The sequence below is a fragment of the Aphelocoma coerulescens genome, chromosome 20, assembly GCF_041296385.1.
Source record: "Aphelocoma coerulescens isolate FSJ_1873_10779 chromosome 20, UR_Acoe_1.0, whole genome shotgun sequence".
Classification (NCBI taxonomy): Eukaryota; Metazoa; Chordata; class Aves; order Passeriformes; family Corvidae; genus Aphelocoma; species Aphelocoma coerulescens.
In genome coordinates, this window is record NC_091033.1 from 3038068 (window position 1) to 3058498 (window position 20431).

At 52.1% G+C, this 20431-nt stretch overlaps 1 protein-coding gene across 3 annotated transcripts in view; it reads right to left on the reverse strand.

The window, feature by feature from the left end:
* RALY (RALY heterogeneous nuclear ribonucleoprotein) overlaps positions 1-20431 on the reverse strand; it is a 119772-nt gene that overhangs the window by 79330 nt on the left and 20011 nt on the right. The window lies entirely within an intron of this gene.

A 20431-nucleotide genomic window follows, 5' to 3' on the forward strand; every position in this document is an offset into this window, starting at 1 on the left:
GGACTTTCTAAGGCATTTCTTGGCTGGGTCACCCTCAGCACCCCCAGGCAGAAGCTCCTGGAGCAGCGGTGTTGGTCCAGACAGGGTGTCCAATGCTGCTCCTCACAGGGAAGGGTGCAGAGCATGGATGCTCAGCCCTTTGTGCCCCTAAGGACGTTAAGTTAGACCTGGGTGAGGTCTAAGAAGTTGACTGATAACCTGGAGTGGAAGCAGCCAAGAGATGCCACAGAAAAACCTCACCAAGAGCAAAATCAAGGGAGCTGAAAAAAGGACACCTTCCACTATCCCAGGCTGCTCCAAGCCCCAATGTCCAGCCTGGCCTTGGACACTACCAGGGATCCAGGGGCAGCCACAGCTTCTCTGGGCACCCTGTGCCAGGGCCTCCCCACCCTCACAGGGGAGAATTTCTCCCCAATCTCTAACCTAAATCTACTCTCCTTCAGTTTAAGGCCATTCCCTGCTCTTACACTGAATTCCCCTTTCCTGTGCGAGTCCTATGGAATTTGGGCAGCAAAAGCAGCTGAGCCCAGCCCTTGCAAGGCTGGAGCTGATCCATCAAGTGCCCCATCCCATGATTTTTGTAGAATTACTTCAACCCACAATGCAAAAGTGAAGGAGAATGGAGGCAAGTGCTCTGCCAAAACACAGCATCTTTTGAACAAAGTAACTGCACTGAAATGTGCTGGTTTATTTTCACTCTGGGCTCCCCAAGCCTTTCTCTTCTCTCCCTGAATGATAACGGGCATAAAAATTAAACAGAAGTTCTCCAAGAGCAAATGAAATGCACTGAAGGGCAATATATCACAGGGCTGGATGGCATTCTGAGGGAGCTGGGGGAGGGAAGAAGGGATGGAACAGTGCAGATACTGACTAAGATTTATCACAGACCCTTCAGAACCCAGGACTCGTCCCTGGGGCAGGGACTGCACACACTGGGCTAAACTTTGATGGAGCAGCAAAGGGAACGTGCCCAGCACAGCCGTGGGGTTGGAGTGTGGTGTCCAACAGAGCACAGTGAGTGTCACCCCAGCATCACACCCTGACAAAAACACCTCCTCACCTCCCTAAAGCCACGATTCCGCACCCACTGCTGAGGGCAGAGACCTGTAAGAAGATGGGGTTTTTTGGGGGGGTTTCCAAGAAGTGCCCTTCCTGCTCAGCCAAAGGGCTGCAGGATGGACACATGGGGCCAGGGCTGCCTCTCTCCCTCCCCTGGGCTGTGCCACTGACACCGGGATCAACTGGGGACTCCAGGAAAAGGAAAGAGCAAAAGTAAAGCCCAGTGCTGGAGGGCATCCAGACACCTCCGAGCAGCAGCTATCCCACATGGAATGCTCTGGCATCTGACCTGGGATCCTGCCATCAGCACTTCCAGCCACCTGAAAACACTCCCAGGGCATCACACACAAGCCCACTGTTCTGGAAACACCAGGAATCAGCACTGATTTTCTTCTAGCAAACAAGATCACCTTTAATTTTGCAGGCACCTCCTACTTTGTTAAAGATCTTGCTCTCCAGGGATTTGCTCCTCAGCTGGGGCAGGAGATGGAAGACACGAAATGCCATTTAGTTGGGGATAAAGCTCCATCTTTGCAGTGCCTATCATAATTATGTGTCATTTAAGAACAAGTGTGGAGCAGGTGTGAGATGGCACCAGCTCTGCATGTCCATAAAAAAGGCTGACACCTGCAGCGTGTCTCAGAGAGAATCAGGTGGTGCAACTTCAAAACTCCCGTTCCCTTTGGGTTCTCTCTTGCTCTCTCCCCTCAAACTTCTTTGACAAATTGACTTTTGAAATGGGTAAAGAGAAATGGCATCTCAGGGAAGCCAAGGGGTTTGAAAGGAAGAGAATGGCCCCTGAAATGGTCCCAGCAATGGTCCCTGAAATTGTGGGGCAGGGCTGGTGCTGCTGTCCAGGAGGGAGAAGGGAAAATCATCAGCACAGCCAAGGTTCAGGTGATCCAGAGCTGTCCTGATACCCAACCTAAACCTCCCTGACACGGCTCCAGCCATTCCCTGGGGTCCTGTCCCTGATCAAGAGACATCAAGGTGCTGATGTCTGCCTTGGGAGCTGAGTCAGGTGGGAGAGGGCTTCTGCTCTCCCTCGGGTCTCCCAGCCCCTCTCTCCGTGCTCCAGCACCAGGAGGAGCAATGTGATAAATCCCTTTAATGCTCAGGGTTTCAGATGACCTGCAGAGAGCAGAGTCAAAGAAGGGCAAGGAGAGCTTATGGATGCATTATGCTCCTTGTTGTAAGGAAAGGGAAACCTGGAGTTCATCTTCTGAGCTGCTGGGGAGTCTCCATGGAGTTCAAGGCAGCTCAGTTGGCTCAAGCCTTCCCAAAACAGCTTCTGTGGCTGAGGCTTTTCCATCTGAAGAAGCCCCGAATCAGAATCCTCACGTGTGTGTCCCTCTGTGCTGAGAACTTCTCCAGCTTTCCATGTGAGCTGGGAGCTTGGATCTGATAGTGCCCCAGCCTCTCCTGGGCAAAAACCCAGGGGGCGAGCAGGACCCCTGAGCACTGGGAGACACTGGGAGAGACTGGCAGGAATCCTGGAGAAACCAAACCATTTGACTTCACGCCAAAGGCAGAGTGGCTCAGCTGGAAGCATGAGTGTTCCTCCTGGGAAAGAGAGGCCTGAAGCATCAGAGCAGAGGTCCCTGCCCTTTGTGCTTCTCCAGATGTTATGTGTAACACCGTGGATTTATTGAAATCTATTTTTCTAACAAGTACCTCTTCTGCACCTCCTCTCATGGGAGACAAAAGAGGGAGGAGCCCTGTTTAATTGATGCACTTTAATTAACTGCCTGTCCTGTCAAAGCCCTGCTCCTGTATTCTGATGCAAATTCACAGCCTTTCACTGTAAGCAAGATCTCAGTTTGGCTCCAGTCTTAAGTGATCTTTAATGTCACATTTTCTCCCAGTGGATCCATACTCACAGAATCACAGCACGGTTTGGGTTGGAAGGGACCTTGAAGATCATCTCGTTCCAACTCCCTGCCATGGGCAGGCTGCTTAGATCCTTCAATTATCACTTCTCTGCTCATCCCACCCTGGGCTGGGCTTCTTTAGCCCCTGAGAACATCAGACACTTTTCCTGACCGACCTCTTCGGCCAGGATGCTGCTCAGGGACTGTGCTGGGAGCTGGCTCTGCTCCCACCTGTCTCACACTGTCCTGCTCCAAGAGCCTGGCTGGGAGCAGGATGTGCCTTGCATGAGGCAAACAGGAGCATTTTCTGTAAGGGAGATATGAAACCCTAAACCACGTCCCAGGCAGGGAGCAGGGACAGGTTTTCCTGTTTCACTTCAAAGGGGCAAAGACACAACTCCCCATTCTCCCTAATTTTATGCCTTGATGTCTCCACCTTCTGCCTGTGAATTCTCTCCTGCTGTCAGAAGGTCACCAGGCCAGCTGGAAAGTCATTTTACACACCCTGGCTAATCCCGAGGCACCTGGCTGCATCCTCCCACCAGCAAAATGCTGACAACAGAACTTACTGGTGGGCAGCAGGACTGTGGGTGGGTGACAGCACTGGCCTTTACTGTACCAGCCAAAAATTCAAGGGATTCAGGAGCAGCTCATGGCACTTCCCCAGACTCCTTTCATGACCTTGGGCTCCAGCTCTGTGCTCATCTCTACCCACTGAGGCTGATAACATTTCCCAGATGTTGCCATGCCAGTAAATTAATTTATGGTGAGGAAATAATTCATTAGGATGGGCACAAAGGTCCATTTAGAATAAAAATGTAACTTGGTCAAGCTTTTTACTAGACTTGTGCATTAGCTGGATATTCCCAATATTCTCACCATGTCTGGGCTGAGCACGTTGAGTGGAACAGGCTGCCCAGAGAAGCTGTGGCTGCCCCATCCCTGGAAGCGTCCAAGGCCAGGTTGGATGGGGCTTGGAGCAGCCTGGGATAGTGGAAGGTGTCCCTGCCCATGGCAGGGGGTGGGATGGGGTGAGTTTGAAGTCCCCTTCCAAACCAACTCATTCCCTGACTGTATGAAATGCCCAGGGCCAGGAGTGCTCTGCAGCAGGAGGCAGGTCAGGAGGGGGTTAACCTCTCCTCACTCAGCTGGTGTTGTCATGACACTGATGAAATCCACCACTGGAGAATGGTCCATGGACCACCATTCCTTCTGAAATCAAATGAGGGGTGGCACAGTGCCTTCCCTGTCCCAGACAGAGCACAGGCATCCCTTGGAGCCCAGCTGCTTTCCCTGCATCCCTCCCCAGCACTGACACCGCCTGTGAAGCACCCTGCCAGCCCCAGACACCCCCACAGCTCCTGGGGAGCTGGGACAACCCCAGCTTGGACAGGGAATGAAAAACATCTCGACATCCCCAGCCAGATGGCTTTTCCTGTCTACAAAACACGAAGGGGGGCTCGGTGAGCAGGGCAGTGCCTGCTGAATCCCAGCACACCGGGACACCCCAGAGACACATGGGCGATGAAGGAGAAGCCCTGAGCAGCCTGTCAGAACTTCAGCAGTGGGGATAATTGGTTTGTACACATTCCTCTCACACCCAATTACCGGCTCGGTTTGGTGTTTGATTGTACACGACTCTGGTCCAGCAGAGCTGCTGCTGTTTCCATTCCTGCACACATCACCCAGTCCCTAAATCATTTTTAATAGCTCCTCTCCTCGCGTGCCCTCCCAGCTCATTCCAGCCCCATCAGCATGAGGCAGGTTGCAGATATGGAGGAGCTGACATTTCTCTTTTGAGTAATTTGCACTGGATTTCTTGCCCGTTTGATGTAGTCATTTTGTTCTCGGCGCTGATGTGACATTAATTATTGTTAAATATTCTTATCTGTTACACACAGTTCTGTTTAGATAAAGGTCAGTGCGTGAACCCCTGACAGTGCTCGTTGCTGCCATGCTCCAAAGCCAATTTGTCATCCTCTCCCTTCAATACCTTCATCTTGGTTTCAGTTCATTTTTCCATTAATTCTGGCACAGTAGAGAGCCATTAAAAAATGCAAAAACTCTCAGCTGTTCAGCTCAGCACTCGGACAGAGAATTATGAGCCAGGGGGGCACCAGTTGCACAGGGAGGGCAGGGAATAACGCCCAGGAAAATCCAGCAGCCTCTTTTAAGGAACTGTATGGCTGCCCCCCAAAATCTGTACATAGTTCTGCTTTAATGAAAATCAGCTAAGCCTTGTGCAGCACACGGTGCCTTCTGCCAGCCTGGCTGCAGTGGGATAACAGCACAATCCTGAGGCCCTGGCACAGGGTGCCCAGAGCAGCTGGGGCTGCCCCTGGATCCCTGGAAGTGTCCAAGGCCAGGTTGGATGGGCTTGGAGCAACCTGAGATAGTGGAAGGTGTCCCTGCCCGTGGCAGGGGGTGGCACTGGATGGGCTTTAAGGCCCCTCCAACCCAAGCCATCCTGGGGTTTCTGATTCTCTGCTAAGCCCACACCACCCTCTCTTGGCAGAGGACAAGAAGCACAAAGCTCAAGCTGTCAAAATCTCCCAGAACGGAAGCACCACCCAGCAGTGATCCATCTTCCCAGAGACCTGAGGAGCAGCTGGGCCTGCTTATGGTGACCAAAACCTGCACCAGCATCTGCTCTGTCTTGCTTTTCATCTGTCTGACCAAATAATTACCCTCTGCCACCCTGAGAGGTGTCACTTCCCACCACATCACCTGCAAGGTGGGGATGGGAATGCAGGGACAGCCTTGCTGGGACTCACTCCAGCACCCCTGGTCCCTGCCTGCCTTGGGACCCCTTGATGAGCCAAACTTGCATCTCCACGGCCACTCAGGAGTAGGGGTGCTGAGGCTTTCCAGCAGCCCGTGCCCTCACATGGCTCTCCCTGGGAACAGGTCATACAATCCCACAGGGACACGCGTCAGCAGGGCACAAACAACAGAGCTCAGGCCAACCAGGCTGGCACAGCTGGCAGCAGGAACAATCCCAGCTCAGCTTACAGCACGGGGAGCAGGGCTGGCAGCCCCGGTGCTGGGCAGACCTGTGCTACTGCCCAGCTGCAGCTCCTGGGCTTTTGTGCTCCATCCAAAGGTCTCCAGCACGTCCAGAACCCACAAAGAGCCTGAATCCCACCCAGGGAGCCCTGCACACACTTCAGCTGAAGTCCAGGCCTAAGGGAGTGTCTGAGAGAGCCCTTCAGAGCACAGCCAGGAAGGAGAGGGCATGGAGAGCAGCTAAGCCCTCAAGCCAACCAAGACAGTGACAAGGGGCAGGGTGAATATACTCAGGAGGCTCCAAATCCAGGACTAGATTAATCCAAGGGCTCAGCTGCCTGGAAAGGCAGGATCTGCTGCCCAAGCAGAGAAGGATGCTAAGGTGGATTCAGCATGACTGAAGTACCACACCATGAATCGTGTGCTCATCCCAGCACTTGGCAAATGGAAGAACATTTGAACCTTTATTCAAAGTTACATTTAATTTTGCATTGTGCTAAATCATTCTGTACTTCTAAATAAAAGAGAATAAACTCCCAAACTCATCCCCCTCTCAGTGAAACACAAAGGAATTGTGCAATGTGCTGGATGTAATCGAGTGTGGGGTTTTCTTCCTTCACTTGGAATCACAGAATCATTAAAGCTGAAAAGGACCTCTAAGATAATTAAGTCCAACAATGCCAAGCCCACCACTAACCCACGTCCCTAAGCCCCATACCCACATGTTTTTTGAACACTTCCAGGGATGGTGATTCCACCACTGCCCTGGGCACTGTGTTCCAGGGCTTGACCACCCTTTCTGGGAAGACATTTTCCCCAATCTCCAACCTAAACCTCCCCTCGCACAACCTGAGGCCATTTCCTCTCATCCTGTCCCTTGTCACCCGGGAGCAGAGACCAACCTGGCTGCACCTCCTGTCAGGGAGTTGGAGAGTGTGAGAAGGTCCCCCCTGAGCCTCCTTTTCTCCACACTGAACAACCATCTTATTTATCAGAACCATAAATAAACTCCCAGACAAAGGGATATTCACATCCCAGATCCTCGGTTGCACCGGTGCCAGTGGGAAGCAGCAGCACTGCCCCCCTCCCCTCTGCTAAATTGGGAGCAGGGAAGAGTGAGAGCTGGCTTCACATGTTGGGAGAGGTATGAGACACCGCAGGTCCTCTCCAGCCTTGGGGACAGAGTGTCCTGAGGCTAAAAATACAGAGACGAGCCAAAAAGTCAAGGCTAGCAAGAGGCATTAACAGAGCCTGTTTATTTCTGTAGCCAGTGAGCATCCAGAGCGAGCCCGGGCCCCCGGCACTTGCTGCCTGCCTGACGGACAGGCTGCTGCAGCTGGAGGAGTCCGGTTTCTCCTGCACACACAGGGCTTCCCTCCCTGTCCCCTGCCCCCAGGGCAGCCTCACACCTTGCCTGCCATTCTTTTTAGCTGCTGCACAAAGCAGGGTAACGTGCAGGAGCAGAGGGACAAGGCGAACTATGGAAAGCACGGCCCTGGTGCAGGCTCTTGCCTTGCAACCACCACAGGGAGTCAGGATCCAAGTTTATCAAGGTTTGTGATTGAACTTGTCCAGTCAGTGGGATCCAAGATGGAAATCTCTCTACCAGCCTTTACCAGCAGCCTGGGTTGTGGTGGGAGACGTCCCACACCCGGAGCAGGACTGGGCTGCTCCCACCACACCTTCCCCAGGGCTCCTGCCCTGCACCATGCCTGGACACCTGCCACAGGTGGGGCCTGGCCCCTCCTCAGCCCAGGGCCAGAGGTCCAAGGAAAGTTTCCACTGCCAAAAGCAGTGGGATGCAATCTCACAGCTGGCAGTGGCAGACCTAAGCACAGGGATGCTCCTTGAGCCTGCTCCAGATGCAATCATCACAGAATCCCAGAATGGTTCGGGTTGGGAGGGACATTTAAGACCATCCCTCCAATCTCCTGCCATGAGCAGGGACACCTTCCACCATCCCAGTTTGCTCCGAGCCCTGTCCAACCTGGCCTTGGACACTTTCAGGGATCCAGGGGCAGCCACGGCTGCTATGGGCAACCTGTTCCATGATCAGACCTGTCAGAGCTCAGCTCCTCTCACCTGGCATAAAAAACCCCATGTGACACCAGGATGGAGCCACTGGAACACCAAGGGAAGACTACAAGGAGCCTCTGGCACTGGCTACGTGCCAGGCTGAGCCTCCCACACAGGGCTCTTCAATTCAATTTCCATTCCTTCATTAACCACAATGGATTTACACCCAAACCAGAACTGAAAAAAATCAATTATCTGTCTCTTTAACCTCACTGCCATGTTATCATTCCCTCTGTCCCATGTTTGGCTCCCCTCTAATATCCTTTCTCGCAGGCCTGACAGAAGTTTGGCACACTCGTCACGCTGTAGGACAAACTTCCAAGGTAAAGAAGGGATAACATCCCAGTTCCTTCTGCAAGAGTGATTTCAGCACTCACTACTGCAAAAATATGAATAGAAAACTCCAGACTTGTAAGAGCAGCTGATCCCTCTGCAAACTGCACTCCAGTGCATGGATTAAGTTCCAGGTCCTGCTGTAGGAAACTGTGTCCTTCTGGCAGGAATGCTGCTGGAGCTCTTGGATAAGCAGGTACTTGATTTTCAAGGCTGATGGTAGAGGAACCTCATGGGAAAAGAGGATCCAAATTTTACCTATCAGGCTCCCACCAGCAGATGCTGTTGGCTCCAGGTGCTGGTGCAGCACTGAAAGCCACAGAACAAACGATCTCCAGTGTGGGTTAATTAATGTTTCGTGCTACTTTGGCCTCTGAGAGCACATCAGATGAGGTAGAGCTGGTCTGAAACTGAAGGGAAGGAGCTGTTGCTCCTCTATCATTGCTGAGCTTTGACACGAAACCCAGTAAATCCCAGTGCAGCAGCCACGTGGACCCTTGGTCACAGTGCACAGACCATGGTGCCTCGAAGCTCTGACCAGTTCCTCACCCTCATCATCACCTCGAGAGCCTCCTCCCAAAGGAGCCAGTGATCCCCATGCAGCCACAGGACACTGCACACGGCCAGGGGACCTCCAGGGACGTCCCCACCACCCAGGCCCCACCCAGCTGGAGAGGGGGATGTTCATTCTGCACCGAACTGGGTGGTTTGTTGTACACAATCAATTCCTTTTCTGTAATGGAATGGGTGGGTGAATCATTATGATTAGGCACAGTCGTTACATCCAGCACTTAATTAGATTTGTGTAATTAGAAATTCACTGAGTTATTTCACACGGTGGAAGAAGTCCTGCCTGGGTGGAGTTACATGAGACGGCGACAGATTCCTCTGGAGCTTCCAGAGCTGACTGATAACCTGGAACAAATGACATCTCCAGTTTTGGGACCTCCACAAGGTGTGCCTAATGCTCAACATCAGGCTGATTTTGCATGGCTGAAAGGCAGAAATCAGGCAAAACCACATGGAAAAAAATCATGACAGTTCCTATCAGTATTTTCTTCTCCTGCAAAGATATTCAAGCAGCACAATCAGGAGGCTGATGCTGCAGCCCCTGGTGCTGCACTGGAGCCCCAGACACCCAGCTGGGCTCACTGGGATGGGTGGGACCAGAAGATGGGATGTCCCCAAGTCACCACTGTGGCTTGGATACAGGAATGAAATATTCATGTACCAACCACAGAGAAAGTCACTGGGAAAAATGCTAAGGGATCAGAAGGCTTTGGCAGCAGGCCAGGCAGGCAGGTGAGGGTGCCTCCCCCACACAGACCCACATGACTCAGATCCAGCCCCACTGCTGCACCAGCTGAGGAGCATCAGTGGGAAGGATTGAGCAAGTTGGTTGCTCTTTTTGGGTTTATCCTAGGAAACACCAGCTGAGAGGTGATTCAGGCTGCTTTCCACAGGGACAGGAGTCAGGTCAGACAGAAAATCAGCTGAGCAAAAAGAGAAACTGCCACACAGAGAAATCAAGGAGTGGTTTGGGGTGGAAGGGAATTTAAAGACCATGGCATTCCAGCTCCCCTGCCATGGGTGGGGATTGCACCCATCAGAGCAGGTTGCTCTGAGCCCCAGCCAACCTGGCCTGACTAGGTTGCAACCAGATGCTTTTACACTCCAGCCAGGGGGGGACACGGAACCCAAAGTCGTTTTAATTCACTTCAGGGCAGAAAAGCATCTTGTGGCATGGTCAGAAGCAGATCTGGACTCACCCTATGGCACCTGCAGCTTTGAAAAGCTCCCTGGGCATTTCCTCCTGTGATAGCTGTTGGCACAGCACTGCACCAGGCACCTGTAATGGGCTGAGAGCTCTCTGCACCCCACAGGAAAACACCAACAAGCACAAAACGTTCAGGGAAGCAGCAAGAAAATGCTCTCCTGAGAGACCTGAGCCTGATTTTTTTTTTTTTTTTCCATTAGACGATTTTTACAGATGGGGAAATGAAGCAAGAAGCAAGAAATGGCCCCCAGCCACAGAGTTATTTACTGGTAAGTGAACAGCCAGCTCTGCTATCAGATGTACACACGGCTGCTGCATTACCACCCTGAGCAGTATCTGCACCTTAAGTAGCTTCTCCCACCCAAGCAGGGCTGTGTAGCACAGCCCCATGGCCAGGCTGTGCTCAGGGACCACGTGGCAGCCAAGGGGATGCTCCACACCTTCCTTTTGCTGGGTCAGGGGTGGCCAAAGGGCCACCAAGGAGCCTCTGAGAAGGGAACACCTGGAACACCTACACTGGCTCAAATCCAGCTGGGACAAGCTGCAGCAGGATTTGAAAAAAGCTGGAAGAGAGAGAAAACAGCAGGTCTAAAAGTGGAGATAACCAATGCTCCAAAAATCATGGCTTCTCCTGAAGAGTTTTTTTCCATGGAACTGCTTCTGGCAGGTGGGAAAAGGGGGAACCAGTTACACAAACAAGTAACTCATGAGGATAAGAGCATTTGATTAAGTGGCACTTTAAAGGAGATCCTTCACAAACATCTGAAGGACCCTAATACATGCTTGCAGTCACGTCTGGAGCTAATTTTAACAAAATGTTTAACTGCACAACCAGGTGAGAGATTATACAGTAAAATCTGGTTTTCTTCCTCTTCCACAGCTTTCACCTAGGTTCGTGGTCCCTGCTCCTCAAATTTCTCCCAGTCCTGTTTGTGGGAATTACACTTTTCCTGCTCCCCTTCCAGCTGTCAGGCTACCACTGCTCAGTGACTGCAATCACAGCCCTGAGTGACTCTCAGGGACCCTCCAACTTCTCAGGTCAATCACAAACAAGCAGCAAAGCTGGAATTTCAAACATTGCTTGAAGCTGAACAGCTTGGAGAGCTCTTCACCAAAAGCACTTGATGAACAAGTTTGGGAGAAACCTCCTGTCTGGAGCAGGGGCTGGTGCAGAGGAACAGCATCCAACAGCAGCCTCTGAGTCCCTGGAGAGCTGCTCCCAGTGCATCATCCCAGCACACTTTGGGTTGGAAGGGACCTTCAAACCCATCCAGTGCCAGCCCTGCCATGGGCAGCGACACCTTCCGCTACCCCAGGTTGCTCCAAGCCCCGTCCAACCTGCCCTTGGACACTTCCAGGGATCCAGGGGCAGCCACAGCTTCTCTGGGCACCCTGTGCCAGGGCCTCACAGCTCTCACAGAGAAGAATTTTTTTCTAATATCCAATTTAAAGCTACTCTCTCAGTTAGAAGCCGTTTCCTTGTCCTGCCACCCCAGGCCATTGTCCAAAGTCCCTCTCCAGCTCTCTTGGAGCCCCTTTAGGCACTGGAAGTTTCTGAGGACAGTGGTCCTGTAATACTCCAAGAACAGGGCTAGAGTAGAGGGAATTAGGGCAGAAGTTCATTTTCACTTCACTTAAAAGCAAAAATCTTTCCATTTTAGCTCAAAACTACTCATTAAACCAGAACAGCAGATGTGCTATCTGCAACATCTACTGTGGGCATCCCTGCAGCTCCTCACCAGCTTCTGCAACTCAAAACTTGCACAGAAAGCCCAGGAGCTGCTTACCACGCCCCTCAGCTCCCTGGCAGATGATGCAGGTGTTTGGGATTAAAGGATGGGATGTGAATCCTTGGTCACACAGTGGCTCCAAATCCAGCTCTGCACCTGCATCCCAACACAGTTCTCCTGAGCTCCACGACAGAGCAGTTCTGACAAAAAGGGACCTTTGGAGGTCCCTTCTTACCCCATTGTCCCCAGCACAGTGCAAGGGGACCTGATGGGTCAGTTGGGGTCAGCAAAGCCACGAGGCAGCTGGAGCTGTCCCCTGCTGGCTCAGCAGCTCTGCAGGGCCCTCCTGGCTCACTCCACTGCTGGACACACGTGGCTGCTCCTGGCCCAGACAGATGGAGGCAGGTGGGTGCACAGAGGGAACGGCCTGAGCACACCCCCAAAGGTTTTGGAGAGGGTCTCCCTCAGGCAGCACCCCAACACGGACTTCTGCCCTGTCCCAAGTACCTACCACCACTGTGAAAGATCTAACCTAGGTCCTGAGCTCCTTCCTTTGCCAAAGCAGCTTGGAACAGCCCCAGCACCTTCCCCTTGCTCTGCCCACACCCCAGTTCCCCCCAAATCCCCCATTTTGAGCACTCCTGCTTTGCAGACTCCTCCTCAGCACGAAGCAGGGGATCTGTGCTCACTGTGGTCCTTCCCACAGGGCTGAGTAAGCCCATGCATGGATGAGAGCCTGGATCCTGGAAACAGGATCTGGGAGTGGGAAGGGAGAGCCCCCCCCGCTGCCATGTCTGCAGTGACACTCCTGCTGTGCCCTCGCAGAGGTGGAGCTGCCATGGATTAGCAGGAACCTGCTGGGCTCTGCTGCTGCATCCAGCAGATATGGAAACCTGATCCAAGAGGGTCCTGACACAAATCCCTCCTGCTCCCCACCCCTCCCATGGAGGCTGACCGTCCAGCACTGTTTTGTCTCCTGGCAATGAAAGCGACGCTAAGCCTGCGTCTGTGTGATGGGAAGGAAGAGTCACAGGGAGATGGGAGGGGGTGTGACATGGTGGTAATTACAGGAGAAAGGTAATTGACTTCAAGGTAATTACAGGGCAAAGGTGCCTTACAGGGCTGCAGCCATGTCTGGCTATGGCAATGGATACTGCCAGCTGAAATCCCCTCTGGATTTCCCCCCTCTGCGCCCCTCAGACTACAGCCACATCCACTGTCCTGGGCAGTGCTGTCCCAAGAAGGAAAACGTGCCCATACCTCCTTCAAAGTGATTTATTAAAATATGAATATCGATCTAGTATTGATATCCAACTGAGATGGACAAAGACTCTCGAACAGTTTAGAGTTAGAAAGTGCATGTTTATTTGGTGCCAGGCACTGCATGGGATGGCTCCCTAAGACACAGGGCCCCGATGCAAGCAAACACAAAGCTTTTTATTTCCAAAAATTATGAATATCCAAAATACAAATGCATATTCATAACATTAACACCTCCCATTCTCCACTTTGTATGGAAATGAGCTTAAATGTCATTAATGTGTGCTCTGAATTGAGTCGCTGGTCTCGAATTGGGTCAGTGGTCCCAGACAGATGAAGTAAGCTCACCTCCCTCTTTTTGACCTTTTTCACCTCTCTGAACTTTAACAATCCTAATTACTTTAGTGACCTCTAAGTTTCCTCTTGCATGACTTTTGAATAGGTTCCCACAAAGGGAGGAAATTGGTAATTGTCCTTGTTCCCTAGACCAACTTATCAATATTTCTGTTCCTCGTTCTAAGCACAGCTAACCAAACATACAAATGGCAGATCATCAATTATTCAGTAATCAATTACTAACATCTTGAAAACCATTTCAGGTTCAGCTCTCTTAACTATTTTAATTAACTCTATCTGGGCCCGAATTCCTTCTTATTCTAACTAATTTCAACACAGCTAGCCTACAACTAAAATCTTTATGTTTCTTTTAAATCTATGTTTCAAAAGGACTGTGCCTGCCCTCCGAGAGCAGCAGCAATGCCCTCACCTCCCCAAACACCAGCAGGGTTTGTGGTACCCTCCACAAAGGGCTCAGCACACCCTGACCCCCTCACCAGTCCCCAGCCCTCCATCCTCGTGAGCAGCTCCATGCCAAGGTGCCAGTGGAAGAGATACAAGAACTTCCCTGATTTCAAAGAGCATCCTCCCTGGATTGATTTAGCCCAATTTGTCCTAAATTGATTTCCCATTCCCACTAGCTTAAGGGAAAACAGCTTGGAAGAGTATTTCTGATTTTTGCAGTGGAGCAAATCTGTGCTGGCTCAAAAATGTAAAGGTCTTGTTGAGGCAGGAATATCAACTTGGGATTCCTACTTGTGTGTGTGGAGAGAAGGTTTCTCCCCTGTTCAATGTCCCTGTCCCCAGCTCTGGGGTCCTGAGCACAGGAAGCACCTGGAGCTGCTGCAGGGAGTGCAGAGGAGGCCCCGGAGATGCTGCGAGGGCTGGAGCCCCTCTGCTCTGAGGAAAGGCTGAGACAGCTGGGGTTGCTCAGCCGGGAGGAGGGAAGGCCCCGGGGAGGCCTCAGAGCCCCCTCAGGGCCTAAAGGGGCTCCAGAAGAGCTGAAGAGGAACTTTAGACAAGGGCCTGGAGTGACAGACAAGGGGCAATGCCTTCACACTGCCCGAGAGCAGGGTTAGTGGGATACTGGGAAGAAATCCTGCCCTGTGAGGGTGGGCAGGCCCTGGCACAGGGTGCCCAGAGAAGCTGTGGCTGCCCCTGGATCCCTGGCAGTGCCCAAGGCCAGGTTGGACGGGGCTTGGAGCAACCTGGGACAGTGGAAGGTGTCCCTGCCCATGGCAGGGGGTGGCACTGGGTGGGTCTGAAGGTCCCTTCCAACCCAAACCGGTCTCGGATTCTCTCATCCTCCCCTGCTGTTGGGCCTGGCTTTTCAAAAACACCTGGGGAATGTGGGTGGTCCAACAGCCCTGGAATTCATTAGGATTGCAGATGAGACCCAAGTCAGGAAGACACTTGGGCTCCACTCAAAGTCTGGCTGTTCAACATTTAAATGTTACCACTGAAACCATGTTAAACATGGTTTATTAAGGACAGTCTTACCTCCATATTACACCTCTCACTTCCAGGGAGCCCAAACCACTTTTCCAGCTGCCCTGGGCTGCCCTGGCTCCACCTGCAGAGCCACATCTGCACTGAGAATGTCACATCCCACACAACTTCCCCAGAATCACAGAGGAGGTGCCACCAGGACAGCATCCCTCACCCACCTGGCGTCCTGCTCTCTCTGTGGTCCCTCCTCTCGAAAAAAATCACCATCATATTTCCACAAGAACAAGTTTCCATGAGACAGTTTATGCCCAGCCAAGTTTCCCAACCCCTCTGTTCACTGGGCACAAAGACTCTTCTACAGAAACCCAACCCAGCAGTTCAAGCCTGGCTTCCTTCCTGGGATGTATGGGCAAAGGGGAGTATCAATCACAGACATACAGCTATTCCCTACTCTTACAAACCCCAAACGAAATCCAAACCCTACAGCGAGTGCTTTTATGGGGTCTATATTCCATTGAGTTTAAAGATGAAGCACTGGGACAGTGACAATATTAAAATTCACAGAACTGCTCCCCTCTTTTCTCATTTGAATTCCACGTTACTGGCCACATTCAAGTCATAGGATTCCAGCTGTGGTTTGGAGCTGTCTGGCACCAGGATCCACCCTGGCATGTGGACCTGGAGGATTCTTCTCTCTCATTCTACAACATAAACTTTTAGTCTCTATGAACTATGGTGCCAGTTCAAAACTGGACAAAAATCCAAATGCATCAGCCCTTCTTCCATGCTGGGCTGCTCCATAAATTAACAGGTCAGAGACCACACACAATGATTTCATGGCACCACTGTTCCTGGAAAAGTAGCCAGACAGTCCTAGAGCCCAGGGCTCACAAGAGCAGGAGAGAGCAGACAGAGGCTTCATATCCCCTCTGCAGGCTCCACCACATCTCCTCTGTGACCCAGAGAGGTTTGCAGAGACCCCACCAGCTCCCCAACACCTGGAAACTTTCCTTATTTCTTCCCATTCGTAGGAAAGATGCTTTCCACCTCACCTCTCTCATAGGAAAAATGCTGCTCAATTTGTCCTGAGCCCTAAAGATCATCCAGTATTCCACTTCCTTTTCACCCAGACCGTGGCTCTAATGTCTCCTTAAAATCTGTAGCAGAGCAGAGGATTCCTGGGGCTTTTTGGGCCAGTGTAGCTCGAACTCCCTGGGCTCCTGGCCTGTCTCATCAGTGATGCAGAGGCTGCAGCGGTGCCCGGTGCATCTGTGCCCTTCTCACTCCAGCTCAGCAGGCTCCAATGGGCATTTCTCCACCAGGCCAGAAATCAAATTGTGCAGATGAGCAATTCCCTCACACCAGGAGCCTGCAGGTCCCCTGGGACACCAGGAAATGGTTCCAGTAGGGCTCAGGCTGATCAGTACCAGGTAACAGGGCAATGCTGAACCATGGAGGGACTGGTACCCACCAAGTCAGAGACCCCAGCATGGGCAATGCCACCTCCCTGGCTGCAGATGGAGGTGCCCACTGTGAAGCAAGGACAGAAACAGAAGATCTGGGGGCCAGAGGAGCCTCTGGCAGGGAGAAGGGAGGGAGCTGAGTGTGCAGGGGCAGCAGGAGCAGAGCACAGAGGCACTGGCTCCTGCAGCACCACGTGCAGCATCCCATGGGGCTGCTGCTGTTCTAAGCAGCCTCTAAAGCAACCCCTTCCCAAGGACACAAGGGGGCTGTGCTGAGAGGGTTGGTCCCACTGATCCAGACTGGTCCAAAAGGACAGCTCTGTGTGCAGAGGGGAAGTGAGAGAGACTCTCCTTCCCCTTTATCCTTCTTCAACATCCTCCCGAAGGGCAGCGGAGCAGCAGGCACCGATTTCTTCTCTGTGACCAGTGATAGGACCTGAGGAAATGGCCTGAAGTTGTGCCAGAGGAGGGTCAGGCTGGATATTGGGGAAAGGTTCTTCCCCCAGAGGGTGCTGGGCACTGCCCAGGCTCCCCAGGGAATGGGCACGGCCCCGAGGCTGCCAGAGCTCCAGGAGCGTTTGGACAGCGCTGCCAGGGATGCCCAGGGTGGGGTTGTTGGGGTGTCAGTGCAGGGCCAGGGGTTGGATCAAGATCCTTGTGGATCCCTTCCTGCTCAGGATATTCCATGATTCTGTGATTACTGGAGCACAGGCTGAGATCCCAGCTCCCAAATCCACACGCTCCTTCTTCCTCTCCCAGCTCAGTGCTGGTGCCAAGCAGAGCATCCCTGTGAGGTCCTGGAAGTGCTGCCCTTACCTACCCAAATTCCATAAGCTCAGCTGCCTCACACCCAGCCAGCCAGGATCCAGCTCCTATACCTACAATCTCCAGATTCTCCTCACCTTTACACAGTTTTAAAAGCAGCTCAGCACTTCAGATCACCTAAATGGAACCACACTGTGCCTTATCAGGGGGTCAGAGCAAGGCAAGAGTGGGATACAGGAACACACAGCAGGAGCATCACCCCTCCCTCCCCAGGATGCTGGGATGGGGCATCTACCCGGGGGTCTCTCCCAAAACAAACTGACCTCTCATTTTACCAAATGGTGAATGAATCCAGCTCAAACTCTGCCTCCAGCAGCACAATATCTTGTTTCAATCCACCCCAGACATGCAGCTCCACCCCTGCACACAGAGCAGGGAAGGGACAAAGCCTGTGGCTCCAGCAGTAAAGGACAAATTCCTAGCAGCTGACTCCATGGGCTGGGTGCAGCACTGGGGGGAAGGGTTTGGAGCCATGTGCCCAACAGGGCTTGAAGGAAGGACTGGAAAGAACCTGTGTGCACATGGCTCAGGTGTGATTCAGCCACAGCTCCCGGGATAGTGCAACTGTGGTGCCTCCAAGCATGAAATTCCATGGGGAGTCTGGGGATTCCACCTACAAGGACTGGTCCTTGCAAATGTGAATCCCTCTGCAGAATTAGAACCTCTAAGCAATGGCAGCTTCTTTTCACAGCGACTTTCTAGGGTGAGAAATCTGGAATGGCTCAAGACAGGATTTGGGGCAGCCTTGTGCTCATCCTGTTCCCAAGCTGGGGAGGGTCCAGCCTGAGTTAACACCTGCTGAGAGTGCTGGTATCCCAACCTCTGAGCAAACAGCCTCCCGAACTTTTTATTTCAGACAATCACCAACACTTTGCCTTTCATGAAAGAGCAGATCTGATGGAGTCACTCCTCAGCTAAAGGCAGCTCTAGGAACAAAGCCATCACCCATTTTGGTCCTCAAGTCCTTGCCCAGCATCCAGCTGCTTGTCCATGATCCAGAGGTAGGCTGTGCCCTGGAGAGCAGCAAAGCCCGGCCCTCAAAACACACCCAATTAATTGGGGTCTTGAATTAGTGAGGTCAGAGCCAATTAGCTCAGTTCGACCCAGCTGCTTTAAGCAACATTTTTCTAGTCTATTGGAGCTTGTTATCACACAGATTCATCTCGGTGCCAGGTGAAAAATGAGCTGTCAGAGCAGGTGTGACCCTTTGGGACACATTTTAATCCTTTCTGGGGGTGACAACAGGAGAGAGCCCAGGAGGAGAGAGCAGCCTGGTGTTTGCAGCCCAGCACTCTGGAGCTGCTCCAGCCAGGAACAGCCTCTGTGTGTCCACTGCCTGCTGAGGAAAAACATGTCCAGAAGACACCCCCCACCTCCTGCCAGCCCACCTGCTCCACGTGGGACCTGCTATTAACAACTCACTAAACTTAATGTTTAATAACTTTGTGCCCGAGCAGGGACAGCTACAGAGCCACCACTGCCCTGGTACCACATTAACTCCAGCAGTGGACCTGGAGTTGACCAGAATTCCTTTTCTGAACACATCTAATCTGCAGAAAGAAAGGCCAGGCTGGACGGGGCTTGGAGCAAGCTGGGATAGTGGAAGGTGTCCCTGCCCATAGCAGGGGGTGGAAATGGATGAGCTTTAAGTCCCTTCCAACCCAAACCAGTCTGGGATTCTGTAAAAGAATTAATCCTGCTCTGTCCCTTTTCACTGGAAGAATGAAAGACGCAGATCAGAGAAAGCCCAAGCCACAGCACCCACGTGTACAGCAACCTCAGCAGCTGGGGTTTTACAAAAATGAAAGAATCCTCAACAAAACTTTCCCTTTTCCTGAAAGAAAATGTACAATTAGAGGGGTTCTTTTCTAATGAGACACGTGAAAGCAAAAAAAAAGGTTGATTTTTCTTTTGAACCAGTATTTCAAAGCATCAAAACAACCTCCATTTAATGTGTCATGTTACTGACATCCCCAGCTATGTGAATGGCACTGCAAACCCCCTCAGTGACGTGGAAAACACCAAATTCTCCAAATTTGCTTTTATTCTGTGAACACTACTTTCAGTCTGTCAGATTTCTTGTCAAGATGTCACATACTGAAGCATTTAGAATTTCTTACAGACAAATTCCCAGTTCCAGGAGCTCTCCACAGGCAGCAGTGGGGAGCTGCTCATCACACCTGGCACCAGCTGCAGCTTGGGGCACTGCTCTGTGGGAGATGCCTTCAAAGGAATCCACGAGAGGTGATTAAAAAGGTTCCCCTCTGATTAGAGACCACCCAGCCCCAAATTCCTCGCTGCAGGTCCAGCCAGTTTGGTTTGATCACGACCAGGACACCCCAAGCAGGATCACAACGAGGAGGTGTCACAGCCAAAGGATCACTGAGTGATTTAGGTTGGAAAAGACCTCCAGGATCATCAGGTTCAAGCATTCCCCAGCACTGCTGAGGCCACACTAAGCCCCGTCACCGAGTGCCACATCCATATGGATTTTAAATCCCTCCAAAATGGGGACTCCACCCCTGCCCTGGTCAGCTGTTCCAACGCTTGACAATCCTTTCAGGGAAGAAATTTTCCCTAATATCCAATCTAAACCTCCCCTGGTACAGCCTGAGGGCGTCTCCCCTTGTCCTGTCACTCATTCCCTGAGAGCAGAGCCAGACCCCACCCTGGATGCACCCTCTTGTCAGGGGGTTGTGGAGAACCACAGAGCCCCATGAGGTGTCACATCCCTTCTTCTGGCAACTGGGAGCAGTGATAACCCCTAATCCCAGGGCTTGGGGCTTGAGATCCCTTCTTAGGGTTTCCCACATCACCCCAAGACTGGAAACATCTTGTGTCCCCCCAGTAACTGCAGCAGGGAAACCCCAGCACCCCACATCAACAGCACCCACCATGTGAAAAATAATCGGGATGGCACCCCTCTGTGAGCCCACAGCAGGCAGGGGGAACTCTGCAAGGATCCAAGGCCAGGCTGGATGGGGCTTGGAGCACCCTGGGATAGTGGAAGTTGTTGTCCCTGCCCACAGCAGGGGTGGAATGGGATGAGCTGTAAGTTCCCTCCAACCCAAACCTGCCTAAGCAGGGCTGAGATGGCTTTTCACCCCTCTCACTAAATACAGAGATAAGATAGATCAAAATAAATGCACTCCTTGAATAAGCACTCGCTACTGAGAAGTGTTATGGAACCAGCCATGAACCCTTCCTGCCTACCTTTGATTGAAATAATAGGTTTTTCTTCTTCAT